General features: G+C 45.4%; 1 protein-coding gene across 1 annotated transcript in view; it reads right to left on the bottom strand.

The window, feature by feature from the left end:
• The window catches only part of PLEKHG1 (pleckstrin homology and RhoGEF domain containing G1), a 248,853-nt gene extending 226,613 nt beyond the window's left edge, over nt 1-22,240 (bottom strand). The window contains exon 1 of the mRNA XM_027551841.1: nt 22,106-22,240. The gene's annotated coding sequence lies outside the window, so the exon portion shown is untranslated. The remainder of the gene's footprint in view (nt 1-22,105) is intronic.
• Between the last annotated feature and the right edge of the window lie 689 nt (nt 22,241-22,929).

Below are 22,929 nucleotides of genomic sequence, written 5' to 3'. Positions count from 1 at the left end.
TTTTACCTCTCTGGCTGCTCCATACACGGAGAAGGAAATGGAAACCCACTCCAGTACTCTTGCCTGGAGAACTCCATGGACAGAGGAGCATGCTGCAGTCCGTGGGGTTGCAAAGAGTCGGACATGACTAAGCTACCGAACAATAACAGGGTTAGAGGACAGGTGGGATAAGCCACTGAACAGGAGTGCTAAGGCAAACAGAGGGACCCTAAGCACAGAGTAGAGATGACCTTTGAACCACTTCCCATCATGTCTTTAACCAACATGGATCTCTCAATAGACAGAATTTTGAGACAAATCATCATTTGAGTCAAAAGGTCCAGGCTCTGTCCCCACAGCAAGTCTAAACTATTTTGACTCTCCACAGTTTTTTCCCTTGTTTTTCTTTCCTTTTGGCCATGTCCCAGGCCTTGTGGGATCTTAATTCCCTGACCAGGGATCGAACCCACACCCTCAGCAGTGAGAGCACGGAGTCTTAACCACTGAACCTCCAGAGAAGTCCCCTCTTTCCTCGTTTTCTGCTGCTACTCCCATTACCCCAAGTAAGTAAAAAGCCAGGGGTAACCAGTGAGAGATCTCCAGCAATGGCTGGGCAGGGGCTGCCCCACCTTTTCGACTGAAATTGTCCTTTGGATCCCTGTATTCAGTACCTAAATGCATTTGGCCCATATATGGAGGAAAATCGCCACTGCTTTTCAAAATATGTTTCATCAGGTAAAAACTTCTCGGATGTGCACTTTCAGGTACCCTCCCAATGCTTCTGTACATCGTGAGGTCTGATGCTCTCCTACTCAATGCTCTTTTCCTTAGCATCTCACAAGAGCCAGCTATTAAATTTTGGGAATTTTGTGAGCCAGTTGTTAAAGTCATCGTTAAAATGTAAATAATGTAATCAAAATTAAATAAAATGCCTTAGAAACAAAAATAGACATTGTGCAAACTCTTCACTTCTTATTTTACTATCACCTATGCTCTTGAGGCTGTTGACATCTGTTTTACCTATACGATAGAAATAGCATATTAATGACCAAAAATGTCATGATATTAAACATTTCCCTCCAACTCTGGTGGCTTGAAAGTAGTCACAGCAGGAATATTTACACCATGGAAGCTGGCAAACACTACAAATCTGGGCTTTTATTTGTTCTCTTTATGTCTAAGAAAGTGATGGAGAAAATGCAAATACTCTAGATTAGAGCATAAAAGGGTGTTACATCTGGCGCTGTTATACTGTTTAAAAAAAAAAAAGGCACCAAAAGTGAGGAAATATTCATCCAGCATTCAGTTCAGCAGAGGAGTATTGTGTCACTGACAAAGAGCATGAAGCTCTGACATACATCTTCAGGGTTTCACTTTTGTCATATTAATGTCAAAGAAAATATCGAACAATATTCATGTTGAGGCTAAATTCACTTATTAATAGGTTGGTTATGAATATAAGAGGCTCAGCAAATATCAACAAAAACATTCTATGAGAATCAGTTTTTATTGTTATTTGCAAATTGTGTGCTATACATCCCTTATTACAGTATAATTTATCTAAATTATATGCATGTATGTGTATATGTATGTCTCCTGTGTGAATACACACACACCCACACAGAGCCGCCCAACCTCAAAGGTCGTTAAACATTTACCAACTCACACCATATTCACTTTCTATCACCCTTTCGAACCTGTTCCCACACCCCAGGCCCTCCTCAAAACAATGCTTGCTGATATGCCCATCAATAAGCTGCAATCATTCGTCTGTCAAACGTCCTCAGAGAATGGAAGGAAATCCTTTGCACTTATAAACCCTGGTGAGCGCTCTGCTGCTTGGCCTCACAAGGGCTCTCTCACCAGTTGGCAGCTTTATTCTCCACTCAACATCAGCATCACCGTTCTTAATTTTCTCGGGCAGCTCCAGTTAGATCCAAACTGAGTTCTTTGGGAAATGTTGCCAGGGAGACTTAGAGTTCTGTATTACCAAGGCTTCCTATTAACCAACAGGCTTCTTCTGAAATTCCCCAGCCATCTGAGTAGTTAAAACACTTCTGAAGCACAAGCTTATTTTGCCACACTAGTAATTAACTGGTTAATTACTTCTCAACAATTTACTTTTAAACCTCACTAGGACATCAAGTCTGATTTTGGAATTCCAATAGAAGACAATTCCGTTGACTCAACTGGAGAATAAAAGCGCTGTCTCAGCAAAAACTTTTTGAAAAGGAAGTCTCTTAATTCTTCCCTGGGCCACCGTGAAAACAAGTGTGATTAAAGTGATTGTAGTTCTTCAAACTCAGTGAAGCATAAGGGATTCTATAATCTTCACCAGTAGCATACCACCAAATGCGTGTTTTTTTTAAACTTAACAAACCCTCCGACTCAGGATACCCTGTTAGAAAAGGATTTCCTGTAATTCTCTGGGAACATGCAATAGAGGAAAATTCACTCAATCTAAATTTCTGAAAAACATACAATTTAACTCAATTACGCTTCTTCAAATTTTTAATCTTGGTAAAAAAAAAATTGTTATCCAATGTCTTGATTTTCCTTCTAATCCTCTCACTGATGTTTCAATCATTCCTCCCTCAATTTAGGTCTTAATTCTAGAACTTTGCATTTACCATTTGTTTCCTATCATAGTAGATTAAGAATACTGTAACTTCAATCATCTCTTGGATTTTAATTCAGTGCAAATATGGAGTCCTTCAAGCAACTGTCTGACTAGGACACCTCTTTGACAGAAATGCAAGTTCTTACAAGACACTAAGCTGAAGGAGGCAAGTCGACCAGATCAGTTTTCAGCTGCTTCCTGACATCACCATGAATGACTGACATCCCATGACGATTAACATCTTTAGCAGTTTCCTCTCCAGAAGAGACCGCTTCTGACTTTAAGTTCGTAAACAGCCCTTGCCAGGATGAACTGTTTGATGGAAATGCCCAGTTGTTAACAAACACCAGCATCTAATTTATTTGTAATGAAGTGGAGCAGCCCGCCAGATGTTAAACATTGCCTTTTTTTCCCTTTAGAAAAGATGCCCCAGTAGTCACTCGAATACTTTGGTAGATGTCATGAGCCCAGATTTTGCAAGGTACTCAAGCAGTAGAGTTCAGAGACCCTGGCTGTTGACTTTCCTTCCCTCTGTCATTCTCCTTTTCTCCTATCAAGAAAATTGCACCCCAACTAGCCACTAGGAGAAAATATTCTTCTTCAATAATGCAATCCTCAGTCTTAACTAGATACATTTGTCCCTCAGTATCTTCGGAGGGTTGGTTTCAGGAGGTCCCTGTAGATGTCCAAATTGCCAGATGCTTGAGTCCCTTGTATGAAACAGTGCAGTACATTAAACATTGTCATTCCTCCCTACCCATGTGTTTTGAATCCACGGGTTTTGCATCCTCATATTCAATCAACCAACCTCGATCCTTGGTTGGGTGAATCCACAGATACAGCACCTGGGGATACAGGGGCCATAATGAAGATGACATTTCTTAGGGCAATGAGATAGAAGGAGCTTGGGTACCCATGAGCAGAGAGGTACCTACTAGCCTCGGACCTACTCAGACCTGTGAGTCCCATGTGCCCCTCTCCCCCTCACTTGCAGTGGAATCCAATCCTAACTCACACACCAAGTATACTATGAGCATGAGATCTGAAGCCAGTCTGCTGGGCACTGATCCAATGCTGCCATTGATTTGCTGAATGTCTTTGGAGACCTTACCTGTTTTTACACCCCAGTTTCCTCTTTATGGGCTTCTCAGCTGACTCAGTGGTAAGATTCCACCTGCCAATGCAGAAGACTCAGGAGATGCAGGTTTGATCCCTGGGTCAGGAAGATCCCCTGGAGGAGGAAAGGGCTACCCACTCCAGTATTCTTGCCTGGGAAATCCCACAGACAGAGGAGCCTGGTGGGCTACAGTCCACAGGGTCGCAAAGAGTCAGACATGAGTGAACGTGTAGCCATTTCCTCATCTATGAAATGGGAATGACTGCATATATTCAAAGTGCTTGTGAGCACAAAATGAGTAAATACATGCAGAGCCTCAGAACATTGCCTGAACTAGTCAGGACTCCTTGATACAACAGGGAACTATAAGACAGGAGGCAAATGGGAACCAGAGGTAAAGCCTCAAAACCATTACCCTTGCCTTCTCATTCTCCCCATACTTGATTCCAGATGCCCTGCCCCTTCCAGTCTCCTTGGTCCTTACTTAGAATTCCCCTCTATTCATATAGCAGACTGCTCCCTGCAATCCCTCTTCAATCTGTTTCCTCTCACAAAAAAATCTAGCCTCTGTAAATTCCTATCTGTATTATTTTTCCCATTGTGAGAATTTGAGTATGCAAATAGAGGCCTTCCCAGGTGGTGCTAGTGGTAAAGAACCCACCTGCCAATGCAGGAGACATAAGAGATGGGGGTTAGATCCCTGGGTTGGGAAGATCCCCCTGGAATAGGAGATGGCAACCCACTCCAGTGCTCTTGCCTGGAGAATTCCATGGACAGAGGAGCCTGGAGGGCTACTGTCCATAAGGTCACAAAGAGTTGGACACGACCGAAGCGACTGAGCGTACATGCAAGACGTGCATATGACCAGACTTCCAGTGGGGCGATTTGGAAAGAAGAAGGAGTGGACACTTAAAGCAGACGACAGCTTTTGGAGGGGCGAAGGAGGCCAAGCCAGAGCAAACAGAACTCTGCAGGGACTTGGGGGCTGGCTGGATAGGTGGGGACCCAGACATGTCACAGAGAAAAGGGCTCAAGGCTGTATGTTCAGGTACAAAGCTATCAGAGTTAGAGCTAACACTTTGGAACCCTCCGTGTTGTGGAGACGCATTGAACTTTGCTTGAGGCTATAGGTTATCCAAAGTTTTATTCACCTCAAATTCCAGGCTAATCTGCCTCAGAGCAAGGTGCGGCCTTGGAAATAGAGGCAATTACTTCAAATCATAAAGTCGAGACGGTGCTTCCATATGTCAGACCAATGATGGAGAGGAAGACCAATCTGGCAACTAAACCTACTATGAGAAGTGATTTACCAATGTGTTACTGATAAGACTGGTTGTTACTTCAGAATGTGTGAGGGTCCCCCATGTGCCTGATGGTAATCTTAATGGGATAGGCATCTAAAGTGTTACCCCATCATTCTTTCAGAGGTTGGTAGAAATAGAGATCTAATTCTGGAAAAGTGACACAACCATCTACAGTGACAGGAAAGCACAAAACCTGATTTTTATGGAACTGTTTTTGTCTAGTGTTCACCCAGAAGAGAAGGTAGAACTAGAAGGCTTTTGGGGTTTTTTTGGCCTTGTTAGAAGTTGTTCAGTCGCTAAGTCGCATCCAATTCTCTGTGAGCCCATGAACTGTAGCATACCAGGCTCCCTTGTCCTTCACCATCTCCCTGAGTTTGCTCAAACTCATGTCCATTGAGTCTGTGATGCCATCAGAAGACCCTCAAAGGCTGCATGGAGGCAAGGGGTCACCAAGTGGATGTGAGCCCTCCCCAGGCCCCCCTGCCCCTATGTCCAGATTCCCTCTCTTCCTGTCCAGACGGCGCTTCAGGTTTTCTCACTGTTGTTCTGGTCCACTGTGCGGTGGGAAAGCAGTGTTTTGGTTTTACTTCTGAACAGTCCTACTGCCCTTTTGAGGGCCAATTTAAAGAGCTTTAGCTTCTTTAATGAGAGTCCCTTGGACTGCAAGGAGATCAAACCAGTCAATCCTAAAGGAACTCAACCCTGAATATTCACTGGAAGGACTGATGCTGAAGCTGAAGCTCCAATATTTTGGTCACCTGTTGTCAAGAGCATCATATTGGGAAAGGAGTACATCAAGGCTGAATATTGTCACCCTGCTTATTTAACATATATGCTCAGTACATCAGGTGAAATGCCAGGCCAGATGAAGCACAAGCTGGAAACAAGATTGCTGGGAGAAATATCAATAACCTCAGATATGCTGATGACACCACCCTTATGGTAGAAAGCAAAGAGGAACTAAAGAGCCTCTTGATGAAGGTGAAAGAGGAGAACGAAAAATCTGGCTTAAAGCTCAGCATTCAAAAAATGAAGATCATGGCATCCAGTCCCATCACTCCATGACAAATAGATGGGGAAACAATGGAAATGGTGACAGATTTTATTTTCTTGGGCTCCAAAATCACTGCACATGGTGACAGTGGCCTTGAAATTAAAAGACGCTTGCTCCTTGGAAGAAAAGCTATGACAAACCTAGACAGCATATTAAAAAGCAGAGGCATTACCTTGCCAACAAAGTCCATCTAGTTAAAGCTATGGTTTTTCCAGTAGTCATGTATGGATATGAGAGTTGGACCATAAAGAAAGCTGAGCACTGAAGAATTGATACTTTTGAACTGTGGTGTTGGAGAAGACTCCTTAGAGTCCCTTCAACAGCAAGGAGATCAAACCAGTCAATCCTAAAGGAAATCAATCCTAAATATTAATCGGAAGGACTGGGGCTGAAGCTCCAATACTTTGTCCACCTGATGCGAACTGACTCATTAGAAAAGACCCTGATGCTGGGAAAGATTGAAGGCAGGAGGAGAAGGGGGCGACAGAGGTTGAGATGGTTGGACGGCATCACCGACTCAATGGACATGAGTCTGAGCAAACTCCAGGAGATGATGAAGGACAGAGGAGCCTGGCATGCTGTGGTCCATGAGGTTGCAAAGAGTCAGACATAACTAAGCGACTGAACAACTTCAAGGTAGGGGAGGGGACACGTGGGGAAATAGGTGAAACAAGATTGGCAAAATGTTTATAATTTTTGAACTTGGAAGACGAGTACACGGGGGTTCATTATGCTATTCTCTCTGCTTGTGTTTATTTGGAAATTCCCTTAATTAGAAGATGCATTCCTCCCTTCATGGAGCTTTAAAGATAAACAATAATTTATGGTGTATCCATCAGGCAGATACATGTGCTAATCAGGAAAATAAAGCAGGGAAGGGAGATGCTAAGACGAGGGTGGAGGAATATAGTGTTTCTACACACAGGCAGTATTTATTTTATACACATAAATTAATAAAACTTGGATGAGTTGATAAGTGCATCAGGATAAGACCTTCATACACATGAAGTTCACATGAAGTTGAATACAATGATAATTAAAGATAATTTCTGAGAAAGATGAGAGCAATTTGAGTTTTCTGAAAGATGCCCATTTCAAAGAAGTGTTCATGAAAACAATGATGAATATGACTTAACTTCTCTCTATGTTAGAACTAGATTCTGCAAACATATTAAAGAATGATTGGCTTTGATCCTCATCACAACCCCAGAAGTTGGTACTGTTTCCTTCATCTGTAAGAGGCTCCCCCCAAGCTTAGGGAGGTGAAAAGTCTATCCAAGGTTATGAAAACTCTAAGTGGTATAACCCAGTTTGAATTCAGGTAGCCCAGGACCATAGTTTGCATGTTTAAGTGTCATCTGACATTGGCTATCTTGATGGATAAGTAGCATCTGGATAAAGGAAGGGTGAATATCCAGTACTGCCTTGGTATTTTCTGAGTGGTGCTGTGGATACTGTGCAGGAATAAGGCAGATGCGGGAGAACAGCCAAGAGTCAGGTTTTCTGGGCTGGATGGTGCTATGGCGCAGACACCACTGCAGGCAAGAGGTCAAGGTGGACTTCCAAAGGAAGCTTCTTCTGAAGCCCAGGAGAATGAGGGCAGTGATGGAGCATGGAGGGAAGAGGGAGGTGGAGTCATAAGACAGGTTCTCTGCCACTTCTACTCCCACATACCCTCCCACCCATGTCCACATTCAACACCTTAAGTGCTGATCTCATTCTAGAACATAGTACAATAGCAGATAATCAGAATTTACCTGACTCAGAGGCAAGAGATGGCAGCTGCCGAGGTGATATTGATCTGTTTGAAAAATAAAGCTTCTCTCTACACTGGGCACTGTTCTAAAACATGGAAATGCAGCGTGAACAGCACAAGGCCTCTCTTGTCATGATGAACAGACAAGAAACAAATATATCTTTTGTTAAGTGTTCATGAATGCTAGGCATACAAACGAAGTAGGGTACGAAGGCTACAACCTCCAAGGTGCGGGCTTCCTGTCTTCTGGAGTGCCATCAGGAAGACTTTGATAAGGACACACTTGACTGGGGGATGAAGAGAAGTGAGTCAGTAAAGCTTTGATTCCCAGGCAGGAATGTTCCAGGCAGAGGGCATGAGAACAATCTAAGGCTGGGGCCTGTTGGGTGCATCTGGGGCCAACGGAGAGGCCAGCAAGCTGGGTCCAGGTAACCATGTGGGGATCGGCAGGGACCCCACTGGGGAGGGGCTTGGAGGCTGTTCCATGGATTGGCTTTTGACTGAATGGAATAGGGAATCATTAGAGATATTTGAATTAGGATCCTTTGGACTGGTGTATGGGAAAGACAGAGTAGGAGGCAACGAGGCTGAGCCAGGAGACCAGTTAGGAACCTACTGCACTAAGCCAGGGAGACAGAGGTGAGGGGCTGGACCAGGTGGGTGTGGAGAAGACCATGACAAATCCTAGGATTCCAGATATTTTGGAGAAGAGCCCAGTCAGCCTCTGGATTGGACCTGAGATATGAGAGGAGGAACGTGACCACAGAAACACCAAAGGATCTCTACTTGAAGCCCTTCCCCTTTATTTCTTACCTTTTAGCTTCACAACACAGCATGCAGGGTCTTAGTTCCCCTACCAGGGATTGAAGCTGTGCCCCCTGCAGAGGATGTATGGGGTCCTAACCAGTAGACTGTCAGGGAAGTCCCTCTTCTGGAGACTTTAATCTCCCCTCGAAGCTCTACCTTCAACCTTTCTTTTGGGTTAAGCCATTAGGAGATGCCTCTGTGACAATGTTTTCACTGGTCAGATTTGTCTTCTAGATACATCAATCCATGCTGGCTCAGCAGCCATGCTAATGGGCTAGGTTAAGAGAGAAGCGTCTCATAGGATGGAAAGGGGGCATGAAGAGGTGAACATGGATGGAGAGCTATTTAGGAAGTCACTGCTAACAGATTGGACAAGGCACGAAAGGAAGGAAAATGACTTATTCTGACCAAAGAATTGTGGGACTATTAACTAAGGACTGGAAAGGAGGGAAAAGAAAAACAACCCCAGGAAGTTAGAGGTGGGTCTGGAAATGGAGATTATGAGCCCAGCTCTGGGTGGGTGACTTGGAATCAATTGTGCAAAGGCCAATAGATAAATCCCAGAAGGAGTGTGAGTAAGAGTGGGAGGCTCAGACGGCTGCTGCACGGTTTTTCTCTGAATTTATTTTGAAACACAATAGGGCCTCACTATCTGAGCTAGGAAATTTAAATCAGAATATTCTAAGAGCTTTTTCATTTGATTATTTTCTAATAAGAGTAGTAACTAAAACTAGGCTACCAGAATCCATTTCCTTTTGACACAAAGTGATGTGAAAGACCGGTCTTAATCAACTAAATTTACAAAGAACAGAGCAATTACTGTACCATTTTAAAATAACAGTAAACAACGTGGTTTAGCTATATTCGTATTTTTTTTTTCTGGTAAGAATGCTAAATTCAGAATTTGAGAATAGTAAATATAGATTTCTCAAATTTGTTTTTACATTTCTAAGCTTCAAGATGGTACTAGAGTTAAGGTTTTCCTCCAAAATCCCCACACTCACACTGAACATCAAACTTCTCATGTGCATTTTGCAGTGAAAATAGACACTTGGACCCTACTTCAGCTCAAACAGTTGGGTGTGCCAGTGACCACGCTCTCCATTTGGAACACAAAGCTGAAATGCCAACATTCTGGCCACCTGATGAGAAGAACTGATGCATGTGAAAAAGACCCTGATGCTGGGAAAGATTGAAGGCAGGAGGAGAAGGGGACGACAGAGGATGAGATGGTTGGATGGCATCACCAACTCAATGGACATGAGTTTGAGTAGGCTCTGGGAGGTGGTGATGGACAGGGAAAGGCTGGCGTGCTGCAATCCATGGGGTTGCAGAGACTCAGACACGACTGAGCGACTGAACTGAACTGAACTGAACTATGCCCCTAGAGACTCACAACCTACCAAAGGGTCTGGGGTGACCCCGCTCCCCATGCATAAGAAGGCATAGGTATAGGGTTGGAGTATCAGAAAGAATTCTGAGCACCTCAATTTCTCTACAGTTGTTCCTATTTCAGAATAAGCATCACTGAGTTTCCAAGTGCCCTGCAAACCAGGGCAAGGCAGACCATGGACCTACTTATTCATAAAGCACCGCACATACCACAGGCGCTACAGGTTTTACACCAGTAGCTACTGGATTCCTCTTACACGAAATCCTTGGAACAAAAACATCCTTCTGCAGAACCCTTTCGGAAGTGTTCATGAGAGCTCCTCTGGATCTCCCCAGTGGGTCTCCTGCTCTTTCTCTTAGCCTTTTCTCTTCTTTCCTTTTCTTCTCTTTTTCTCTTCTCTCCTTCCCTCCTCTTCCTCTTCTTCCTGGTCCTTCTCCAAATATTTAGCCACCTACTCAAAATTTATTTTCTTCAACTCGTTTGTGAAAAACAGAGATTTTTGCCCAGACTTCTTAAAAGCTCATCTCAACTAGTAAAAGGGAAAATTGTTTTGTTCAAACACTTGCCTTCACGGAGCCAGTGGTCTAGTGAGGGGAGGCAGACAACTAATGGTTACCAGGAACACGGAGTTCTAGAAGGGAGGGGGTGTGGGGAGGTGAGCTGGTCCATCATGGCTTCAGGGAGAGCATCCCTTACGGCCATGTGCCGCTTTAGTTACTTTATTTACAGGAGCCGAAGGAGAGAGGGCAATGGAAGTAGGAGACGGAGAATGGCTGGTAAGCAGATAGGTTGAAACAAATAACAGAGGCCATGCTGCTCCCTGCGTCCCATAAATTCCTTCTCCTTCAGCTGCACCGTCTTGGCCGACGTTCCAGTTCTGAATCAAGCTGCAACCCCTACCCCCACCTCTGCACCATCCTCTCTGTACCACTGCTCCCAACTGAATGATCAGTAATCAGATTCTGTCACTCCCCTCCACCACGCCCTCCACTGGCTTTGCATCATGCTTTCAAAAAAAAAAAAAAACCACCTTTTTATTTTGTATTGGGGTATAGACTTAGCAGCAGCAGCAGTGGTAAAGAACCCACCTGCCAATGCAGGAGTCATAAGAGACTCCAGTTTGATCTCTGGGTCGGGAAGATCCCCTGGAGGAGGGCATGGTAACCCACTCCAGTATTCTTGCCTAGAGAATCCCCATAGACAGAAGAGCCCATCAGGCTACAGTTCACAGGGTCGCAGAGAGTCGAATATGACTGAAGTGACTTAGCACGAATGCATATAGTTGATTAACAGTGTTGTGATTGTTTTAGATGAACAGTGAAGGGATTCAGCCATACATATACATGTATCCATTGAAAGCTGAGCACCGAAGAATTGATGCTTTTGAACTGTGGTGTTGGAGAAGACTCTTGAGAGTCCCTTGTACTGCAAGGAGATCCAACCAGTCCATCCTGAAGGGGATCAGTCCTGGGTGTTCATTGGAAGGACTGACGCTGAAGCTGAAACCCCAATACTTTGGCCACCTCATGCGAAGAGTTGACTCATTGGAAAAGACTCTGATGCTGGGAGGGATTGGGGGCAGGAGGAGAAGGGGACGACAGAGGATGAGATGGTTAGATGGCATCACCGACTCAATGCACATGGGTTTGGGTGGACTCCGGGAGTTGGTGATGGACAGGGAGGCCTGGCGTGCTTCGATTCATGGGGTCACAAAGAGTCGGACACGACTGAGCGACTGAACTGAACCGAACTGAACTGAAAGACCTTTAAGTGCTAGGAGATCTGGGCTCTGTCTCCCTCTTCACCCTCACTTCTCACTTTCTTCTGCCCCCGCCTCCTTGTTCATATACACAGCCTGCTTTTCTCAAGAACTCACAGAATTTACTTCTCTCCTAGGGCCTCCATATTTATTTCCCCCCTGTTTGCCTAGAATGTTCTTCCCTCATATCTTAAGGTCCACTTTTCAAGGACTAGCTCAGATAGGCGTTTCTGATCATCCAGCAAATGGCAAGCCACTAGCCCTCCCCTCTCCGCCATGTATTTCCCTCCTTTCTTTAAAGTGCTCGTCACATAGTATTTTTCCCTTCACTCCAGACTTGGTCTGTTCTGTTCATCACTCTATCCCCAGAATTTAGGAAACCATATTTGTTGATAGGCTCATTCTAATCTGAATTTCCAAGTGCAGTGTGTACTCTGTCTCTACTACAGTGAAAGCCAACAGAACAAAGTGTTCCTCTTCCCTCTCTCTTACTCCTGCCTCGGGACAAAGGCTGTCTTCTACCATTGAGATGTTTTTTCTCGGTTATTTTCATGTTGGTTTATTGTTCCAGACGTCTAGTAGCAGGGAATAAAACTGAAGTGTGACACCCAGTAAACACAGTAAAAGAGCCATTATTTATCAAGGGTTTATTATGTATGGGGTGCTATATATACATTAAGCATTCAAGCCTCACAATATCTTTATTATATGGTTTTACCCCTAGGTTAGCAGGCATTTTCAAATAACATTCAAATGACATATACAGATTGACTAATTTCAGACTATTCCCACATTTCAACTCAATATTCAGACCTTAGAAAAACAAACTTATCTCCTCTTTGCACACCATTTTTCCCATAATTAATGGCACAGAAGCAGTGCTTGAACTGGCATTACAATAAGTAAGCAAAGAAACGGGCTTCCCAGTACAGTAGTACAGTAGTAAAGAATCCACCTGCCAATGCAGGAGACACAAGAGACTCGGGTTCAAACCCTGGGTGAGGAAGATCCTCTGGAGGAGGAAATGTCAACCCACTCCAGTATTCTTGCCTGGAAAATTCCATGGATAGAGGAGCCTGCTGGGCCACAGACCATGGGGTCCCAAAGGATCTGACGTGACTGAGCAACTGAGAGCGTGCTTGTGCGCGTGCGCATGCGCGCGTGCGTGAGCAAAGCAGAAGAGTATTAGATTTGACTGCTATGCCTGTTATGCATATAGAAGCATCAAGTAAGAATTTTCTCTTTTAAGAGCATAGTATTTTGTTTCTGAACTTTTGAAAAGTATGTTTTCTGCTCATATTTGTAAACCAAAGCCAAAGGTATTTTTTAGAATAGTTGCTGCTAGCTATTCTGTCTTTAGCTAGTAATGTGCTCTCTGCTTCATTTGGTAAGAAGGTAAAAACAAACATCTGTTTACTTCCTATGTGGAGATTTAGAGTCTCATATCTTGACGTGTTAGATCATTCAGTGAAATAAGTCTCTTTCTGCTTGTCAGGGAGATTCTGGATTCTGAAAGGTATGGCTATTATAGCACTCATCACAACTCAATTTTTAGAACTTCTCAGTATTTGCTTTCCTAACAGGATATTACAGAGAAGGTGATGGCAACCCACTCCAGTACTCTTGCCTGGAAAATCCCATGGACGGAGAAGCCTGGTGGGCTGCTGTCTATGGGGTCGCACAGAGTCGGACACAACTGAAGTGACTTAGCAGCAGCAGCAGCAACAGGATAAGAAGAAAGAAAGAAAGGAAGGAAGAAACAGAGTTTCCAAATAATGACACTTTGAAGAAGTCATATGGATTCCAACTTGCTCGAGGTAATTCATCCTTGTGCTTACTACACCCATGGGCCAAAGGGGGTCCACAGGCCACAAAACATTATTTGCACATTATCTTCCTTGCCATTTTAGTGTCAAGATCAGATACCATTAAATATTGTGATTAAGCACTAATTCCTTAGAGTTTAAACAACTGTTAAAGAAGAGAAGGGGAAAGAAGCATTTATCTCATATAGACATTGAAGTAAAGTGGAAAAAAGCCAAGACCACCAAGATTTTGTTCCATAACTATATTGCAAAAGCTTGCAAATATCTCTCAGAGCACTTTCCTAGACACAGCCAATCCTCATCAGCCCATCTGGGCGCCCATTTCCCATCCTGTTCCCTGCTCATCTCATCACCCTTCCAGCCTCACCCTCATTAATTCTTAGCAAGTTATTCTCTTAAAACTGATCTACGATGGGAAGGGCATGAGGGAATGGAAGGATTTTCCTCCTTTTTTGTTTTTAATTTGTATTTGATATTGGAGTATGATTACATAGTTGATCTACAATGTTGTGTTAGTTTCAGGAGTACAGCAAGGTGATTCAGTGATGCACACACGTGTATCTATTCTTTTTCAAATTCTTTTCCCATTTAGGTTATTACAAAATATTGATCAGAGTTCCCTGTACTATGCAGTAGGTTCTTGTTTGTTATCTGTTTGAAATATAGTACTGCGTACATGTCAATCCCAAACTTTCAAAGAGTTTTCTTTAAAAAAATTTCACTTTTAAAGTCTAAGTCAGTTTGGGGGAGAAGATACATGTATATGCATGGCAGAGTCCCTTCGCTGTCCACCTGAAACTATGACAACATTGTTAACTGGCTAGACTCTAGTACAAAGTAAAAAGGAAAAAATATTAAGTCTGTGTCTCCTCTAATTTCCTCCTCTGCCCCCTCCTCAGTAATCCTATATTCCGGATTTTGATTCTTATGCTTCATAATTCATATTCTTAGTTGATTCAAATTTTTAAAAGTGTGAGACAGCTAAATGTTTAAACTGTAAGCTGTATCAGACGAGCAACCGTATCCTCCTTTGAAGCAGCTATAATATTTTAGCGCAACACAGATGCTTAACCTAATAACAGGTTTACTTGGTTAAAGGGAACAAACACAGGATCGTATATTTATGCCCCAGATTACAGTTTTTCCCTCTCTCCCAGCACATCAGAGAAGCACAGATGTTAGTGTTTGAGGACTGCCTGTAATCACACAGCCCCGGGAAGTAAGGGGAACTCGGTGATAGCCTCGGATCAGTGCCCACCCGCTTCCCCGTGGCCTCACACCTTCACATACCCCTCCCACTTCAACCAGCTTTCTAGTCACAGGTTGGAGACAGCCTGAAATCACCCTGAGGCCAGATGGTGGTTAATATGCATCCCTGGAATGCCTACAAACCAAAGGGCCTTTCCTTTGCATTTGCTTGTTTCCAAGGACTCCTGTTGCAGCTGGAGATGCAGTGGGTTCTGAAGAACTCCTAGAGCACGAGGGCTTCAGTCCCAGGAGAAGATGGAAGGAGGACGTGGCTGGAAGGGAGTAAGGTCTGCACTTGCTTCCTCCCAGGCCAGGGCTGACAGACCCCTCCCCACTGGGCAGGGAGTGGGTGGAAGTTGCTGACAGACTCCAGGCGGACAGAAGGAACGGCACGCTCCCCACATGTGGGGGACCTGCATGCCGACATGCACGCAGGCCTTGAGTGACATGTCGAAATTAAAATCAAAACAGCATGAAAGCACACTTCATTACAGCTAGAAATAGCCGAGTATTGTCAAAGCTCCCATTGAGTCATCTGTGCAGAAGCTGAGACCTTGGACAGCAGGGGAGAGCTGGGGCAGGCTCCGGACTGGGTTCAGAAAAAGATCTGGACGAGGGACCAGAGTGTAGAGGGTGGTCAGAAAGCAAAGACTTCAGCAGTACTTTTTGCTCTGAGCAGGAAGGAGGGAGTGGGGAGAGAAGAGGACACTGCCCGGACTTTGAAAGTGCAGGAAATTGCCAGAGGAGGGGAGGGCAGTGGTTCTAAAGGGAGCCTTCCCCCCATTTCATTATCACAGAGGACCTTCTTGGTTAGAGGAATGATCGGTCCCTTGGGATACAGAGGAGGGGTGTATTAATGTTCAATTAAACCTGGGAAACAGAAGGAAGCAAGCTCCAGCTAATGCCTTCGCAGCCCTTAGGATGGCATTGCTATGCATTACAGATTCACACAACTCTACGGACAGCTGCCAAATATTGTCGGCTGCAGGAGCTGCTTAGCTTTGCTCCTCCTCAAGTTATGTGCAGAACAATTTCACTTCAGCAGGAATCACCAACACACTTTGCTCATTGAGATGAGCAAATATTTTAAACTATTTTAAAAGTGCAATGGATCATGATCATCTCACAATAATTTACCATATTTTACTCTTTGGTAGCTACAAGTCAACCTTTCAGAACTAAGAAACAGAAGAGACAAACTCACAATGTAAACCATCAGAGCTGAACCTTGTATGCAAGCATGGAGGAACACTAACTTGTTCAATGGGTGGGCTTCCCTGGTGGCTCAGCGGCAAAGAATCCACCTGCAACACAGGAGACGTGGGTTCGATCCCTGGGTGGGGAAGATCCCCTAGAGGAGGGCATGGCAACCCACTCCAGTATTCTTGCCTGGAGAATCCTACGGACAGTGGAACCTGGCGGGCTACAGTTCGCAGAGTCAGAAACAACTGAAGCAACTTAGCACCCATGCCCACATTCAATGGGTACTTGCTGCTGCTGCTGCTAAGTCACTTCAGTCGTGTCCAACTCTGTGCGACCCCATAGACGGCAGCCCACTAGGCTCCCCTGTCCCTGGGATCTCCAGGCAAGAACACTGGAGTGGGTTGCCATTTCCTTCTCCAATGCATAAAAGTGAAAAGTGAAAGTGAAGTCTCTTAGTCGTGTCCGACTCTTCACGACCCCATGGACTGCAGCCCACCAGGCTCCTCCGTCCATGGGATTTTCTAGGCAGGAGTACTGGAGTGGAGTGCCAGTGCCTTCTCCACTACATGTCAGACTCTGAACGAAATGTTTTTCACAGAAAAAAAAAAATCTCATTTATTCCTAGCAATTGAGAGGCCTTATTCTCAACTTGAAAGAGGGGCAGCAGGTGAAGTGGAGAAACCAGGACTAGATGTCAGCTCAGCCTGACTTCAAATCCAGACACATCAGTGCCATGCTATACTCGGTATCACATACAAAGCCTGGAAACAGTTCTGATTCAGTGACTGGTCCACAGACATAAGACAAGATCCCCGAAGCTACAGAGAGGAATAAAACGGTCCCTGCAACCTTGAAAGGTAATGTGTGTCCATTGGGGATCACTACATTTTTCTCTCCATCTACTTGAGTCACATATAAAGTCCTGTGTTAGCACACAGATTCAGGGGCCCATGTTTCTCCCCAGTAAGATCAGAAAGAGATATATAGTTAAACTTTGTATGGAAGGATCCCACCTTTGGTGAGAGATAGCACAGCTCATCTAGGGCTCTGTGAGTGATCTTGGACGAGAGGGCCATAGAGTGTACATGGGAAGGTACTAGCAGAAAAGAGAACACAAGGGCCTTGCTTGCCTTCCGAGGGGGTGTGAACTTTATTTCATGTTATTGGTGAGCTTCATCAATGACCTGTTTCTTTGTGGAATTTATTACATCCCCGATGAACTTCTCTGCCTGTTCCATACCTCACTCAAGACTGAATATTGAAATCTGGTGTTGAGAATCCTGTCAACTGATCACTGTCTAACAGAGACTTCTAAGCCGAGTGAAAAGAGCAAATAAAGAAGGGCGACTGGAAAAAAAATATTAACATAGGAGATTTGATTATAAGTCAGTCTACAGCCAGACAGCTTAGATAGAGCCTATGGCATTTGTCATTTTGGGAATGATAGTTCAAACAGAATATTTCACTTAGAACAGAATTGGCAAACAATGGCTGCCATAGATTTTTTTTTCCTTTTTTGGTTTACTAACATTTATTTAGGTTCCCAGTGAAAAAGCCTATCCTGTATGGCTTTCAAGAAAAGGTTGGTTTTTACATATTTAAACAACAGGCTTATGTAAACCACCAGTCCCCCCTTCTACAAATCAAAGAATAAACAATGGAGATATACATGGACCACTAAGCCTGAAACACTTACTATCTGGCTCTTTACAGGAAAAGGCCCACTACCCCATGATGTAGAACTTCTCCTCCTCCTCCTCCTCATCCATCTTTATTCAGATTCAAGTCATTTAAGTCAGTGTTTAATGTGACTGGACACAGAGTGGACAATGGTAAGATCTATTTGCCACTTCACACATTAGAGCCAGTTGAACAGTGTAATGACATTGATTTATTGATTACTTTTATTAGAATTCTAAATCTCAATCATTATTACACTCACACCCATTTCAACTTTGACATTTTAAAAAGATGTCCTACTCACACTTAAGGGCTTGCTAGCTTTCGGCCAAATGCTGCAATGGTTTGATCTTCCTAATGCTGGTGATAAGCGGTTTCTACAGGCTCAGCAGCACCCTGGTCATTAAAGCTTACCCAAACAGCTTTCTTAATTAAAGACATCGGTTTAGTACATCCAGTGGGTGTAGCTGGAACCTTTGTAAAACTTAGCCTAACATTAACACTCCTCAAGTTGCCCTTCCTCTGGGATTATATGGGAAGGGAAAAGCAGACAAGGGTTAGGGACTTTTTGTATTCATGAATCCAGCCTACTTTTGCTTTCTGTCAAACAGTAATTCAATATTTACCAAAAGGAGATGTTTAGGGTTGGAAATTTTTACAAGCCTTGCATCTCAGCAGAGAAATATTTTTGGGTACTCTTGTGTATACAGATTGAAAAGAAACTCCGATATGACTCGAATATGGACACTATGCTAGATCGACCAGCACCTCCTTATCCCTGGGATGGGGATCACTCAGGCATCCATGAAGCTGTTCCACAGCATCTGGATGACCTGGGGCCTAGTTACTCTGACAGCAAACCCAGACCCCCTCGCTGGGATGGCCAGCCTATATTTCTATCATCTCTGCTAAAGCATCTGTTGCTTTTCATCAGCCCGAGCAACATGAAGCAGAGCCTGTAGTCCTCTCATAATTACTTGAAACCGGGCCCTGCAGTCAGTAAGTTCTCCTTGGCACAGACGCCCATGGCCCTGAATGCCCAAATGGTTTGGAGTCAGCTCTTCATTTTGTAAAGCAAGATTGATGTACATTGTGATGAAACACTAATATTTGAGAAGCCTGCCACACACGAGTACTGGCTTGCTTAGGGTCTTTGTCTAGAAAATATTTCTATTCCCATTTCTACTTTAAAAATGAATATTTTGATTTGGAATCCATGTTCTTTTTAGGTCAAAAGAGGCAAGGGACTTTTTTTTCCTGAAACAAAGAATCATTACATTTAATTTAAAATATGCCCCCATGCCACCACCATTTCTAGGTAGTACAGTTCTAGATTAAGAGACATGAACATGAGTTAAATCACAGCTCTTCCCAGTTGAGAGTTGTATAATTACCAGGAAAATCACTCACTCGTGGGACTTGGTTTATCAAAAGCAGTCATCTTGGAATCGTACAATGTGTCCAACACTTACTACAATACCACTTAAGAAGGAAGAAGGCTTACCATTTCCTAAACTGACAGAGGAAGGAATGAGCAAAGGTGAGACAATCCAGAGAGAATGATCAACTATGACGGTTACATTTTCTCAGTTATAAAAGAATCTATGTCTATAGGATTTCCTTAGAGGGATCAAGGTCAAAGTGCTATTGAGCAAATGATACACAGGTCAACTTAGTTTCTGAGCACTTGTTCTTAATCACCAGTGCCTTCCCAAATCTTTAAGATGTAGGGGCTGGGCTAGATCTTCCAAGAGCCATTTTAGTTTTACTATTCCATGGATATAATTTGCCTGCTGCTGCTGCTGCTGCTAAGTCGCTTCAGTCGTGTCCAACTCTGTGCGACTCCATAGATGGCAGCCCACCAGGCTCCCCCGTCCCTGGGATTCTCCAGGCAAGAACACTGGAGTGGGTTGCCATTTCCTTCTCCAACGCATGAAAGTGAAAAGTGAAAGTGAAGTCTCTCAGTCGTGTCCGACTCTTAGCGACCCCATGGACTGTAGCCCACCGGGCTCCTCCACCCATGGGATTTTCTAGGCAAGAGTACTGGAGCGGGGTGCCATTGCCTTCTCTGAATTTGCCTGCAGGAGGATTCAAAGATGGCAACTGTGTGAAAGATCAGCTATCCACAGGGAAAGGTGGGAGGGAAGAGAAATCTGTGAAAAGGGGACTGCAGCCTTGAAGAATCAGAGCGTAGATCCAGGAATTGCTTCCAGTTTACTAAAGGCTCTAAAGATTTAGCGCTGCTCAAGCATTTCCCACATTTATGTGTCAAATCATTAAATCTTAATTACGTCACTTTAAAAAAAATCATAGCCTCAAAGGAGGAGAACAAAACGGTACTGGTTATTCTTGCTTTTGAAAACTTACACTGCCACTTCCTCTTGATTTGTTAAAAGGTGACCATTTAACCTTTTTGAAGCACAGATTGAGTCTGCCAGGGAAATATTTGTTTGTATTTGGTACCATCATCCATATTAAAGTCACTGAAGGAAGCCAGTGCCCATTGTGAAGATGGAGATAAGTAGGAAAAAACCATCAAGGGAAGCAGGATTCGGGCATGGATCTGCCTGCCAGGTAACTGTTTCTCACTGTGCTTTGCCCTTCAGCAGAAAGCTCCAGGGAGCAGCTACACCAGGAAAAAGGAAGGTCATGAGGTGACAGCTGTTGATGACCTAATGAGGATGGGACCAAAGAGCAGAGAGAACTCTGGGGAAATGTTTCTTCAGGTGGCTTGGCGGCTCAGACACAAGGCTTCAAATAGGACTAAGAGCAACATGAGGAACTGGAAAGTCAGACTTAAGGATGGTAAAGGACCATAATACCAAACCATCCCTTTTGGATCTAAGTCTTAAATACAGCAGACCAAATAAGTACTGCTTATTGGGGAGGGGTAGCAAGGAGTGAGCTTGAAACTTCAGAAACTGTCTGGTTTCTCTAAATCATTTCTTAAGGGAGGAAGCCAAGGCCACCCGAGGTGGAGCCGCTTGCTCTGGTCTGACTTGGCAAAGATGAAATTAGGATGGAGTTTCTTACTCCCAGACACGATGGGCCTGGAAATGTTTTAATAGTGTTTAATCAAAATCCAAAGCCTGTAAATTCTTTAAAGATATGCCAACCACAGAAACTGAGCAGCCCGAAGATGCTGATTTTAACACTTGATAACTATTTTTATGGCATTACACAATCTATCTAGGCCTGGGATTCTGTTCGAAGGCGAATCTGACCCAGAGTCAACATGCTGGTCTTCTGGTTTAAACCGAAACACAAGGAAGTTCTGTACCCAGTCCTCGGAAAACCCCCAAACCACTCTCCCTCTGTGACTGACCTTGTCTTGGGAGATGCTGACTGCAAACAGCCTTCCCCCAGACTCACCCTCTACAATTTGAAAAGTATGTGCAATAGCCATGGCCACTTGAGGGTGCTACAAAGGGAGGGTTAAGGACCAGAGCTTAATGAAATACCGGCCCTACAAGCAAGACTCCACTGGAGCATTTAAAAAGTCATCTCCACCTCATTGTTTCCCGTAAACGCAGTGAAATGCCACAGCTTAACGACTTTTCCCAATTACAACCTCCTTAGGCTTCTCGTTTAACAACCAGACTCTCACTAGAGGACACAAAGGCTGGGAGACCGGGCTGCGGGCATCACCGCAAACCCCGGCGGTCCTCCGAGGCCAGGACCGTCGACAAAGTCCCCGTGGACCAGGGGTTACATTGACCGCCGTGATGGACTGGCCACCGGCTTCGACTCCAAGCCCCCCTGCACGTCCCCTCCCCCGCCCCCCGCCCTAGGAAATATTTGCAGAGCTGGGACCCTCCAAATCAAACGCGCCACAGAGCCGGGGCCTCCGATTCCCACCGCGGTCCGCCGTCTGGGGCGCCAGGAGCGGGGATCCGCGGCGGGAGCGGACCGAGGGCGGCGGGCGCTCGGGTCCCGTTCTCGGACTGTCCCGTTTGAGTTGCAAGGTTGACTTGGTAACAGTCCCGAGCGCACTGAGGAATCCCTTCTCCGAGGAGCGAACGCTCCGGCCCCCGCGGCTGCGGGTGGAGGGCGAGGAGCACAGAGACTCGAGGCCGGGCCCCCGGAGCCGGGCGGTGGCGGCCGCGGGTCGCCCCCTCCAGGCGGCGGTGGGCAGCGGAGGGCCGGGGTCGAGGCGGCGGGGCGCTCCCCCAGCCCCGTTGGCCCCCACCCGGGAGGGAGCGCGCGGAACAGGAACCCGGCACCCGGGTCCGCTCGCCTCCACCTGCGGATCTGGGGCGCCCCTCGGAGTCCCCTTCCCGTCCCCCCCATCCCGGCGTTCCCGGCCGCGCGGTCCCATTCCTGGAAGAGGACCCGGTGTCCAGCGAAAGGGACACTTACCCGGGGAGGGCCGGCTCCCGGCGCGGGCCGCGCTCGCAGGTCGGCCGGGGGAAGGTGCAGCTGCGCTGCGCCGGCTGCGGCGCCAGCCGAGCGCCCTGCACTGCCGCCAGGCTCGGACTTCCTCTTCCTCGCGCTCGGCCCCGCCGCTCGGCCGCGCTCCCCGCTCGCCGGCCGCGCCCCGACCCGCCCCTCCCGGCGCAGGGTTGCGGGCCTCGTCGCCGCGAGCAGCGGATCTTGGGTCCCTCCTCCCCTCGGCCCGGGCGAGCACGGTGGGGAGGAGCGGGAGAGAGAGAGAAGGAGATTAAGCACTTGGACTTGTCTCTGGAGGGTTGCCAAACAGAGCAGTCAAATTACAGCCCCTGGGGGGAAAAAATTACCAAAAAAAAAAAAAAAATCCCTGCTACTGTTTTCGCAGACACATCACTTTTCTTCAGTTCCCTGGATCCTCAGGTTTAGCTTTCTCTTGAACGTGATACTTTGCATATGATTTTGTAAAAAGAGTACCCTAAATAATTCTTTTAGTTAGACATTTTAGTATTAACACAGAAGCTCTGGGGTAATCTTATGGGCTGAGGGAGGAAGCTCGCTGTTTTCAGGTGTCATTACTCTAATCACCCCAGTTAATGTATCAACTAACTTTTGCTTCGAGAAAGTAAAAGTGGAAAAAGGAGGCCAAGAAGACTGACCTTTGAAATAACGAGAGAGGTGTTAAAGGTCCCGGCTGTGCGTGTAGTGTGATGATGACTTGAGTCGAAGGTGCCTAAGGTGACCGTCAAAGGCAAGCAGTGATTTCCCAACCCTCATTTCCTTTCCAAGGCAGCCGT

Source organism: Bos indicus x Bos taurus, chromosome 9 (assembly GCF_003369695.1).
Source record: "Bos indicus x Bos taurus breed Angus x Brahman F1 hybrid chromosome 9, Bos_hybrid_MaternalHap_v2.0, whole genome shotgun sequence".
Classification (NCBI taxonomy): Eukaryota; Metazoa; Chordata; class Mammalia; order Artiodactyla; family Bovidae; genus Bos; species Bos indicus x Bos taurus.
The sequence above is the reverse complement of the archived record's forward strand: the minus strand, read 5'-3'. Positions and strand labels throughout refer to the sequence as shown.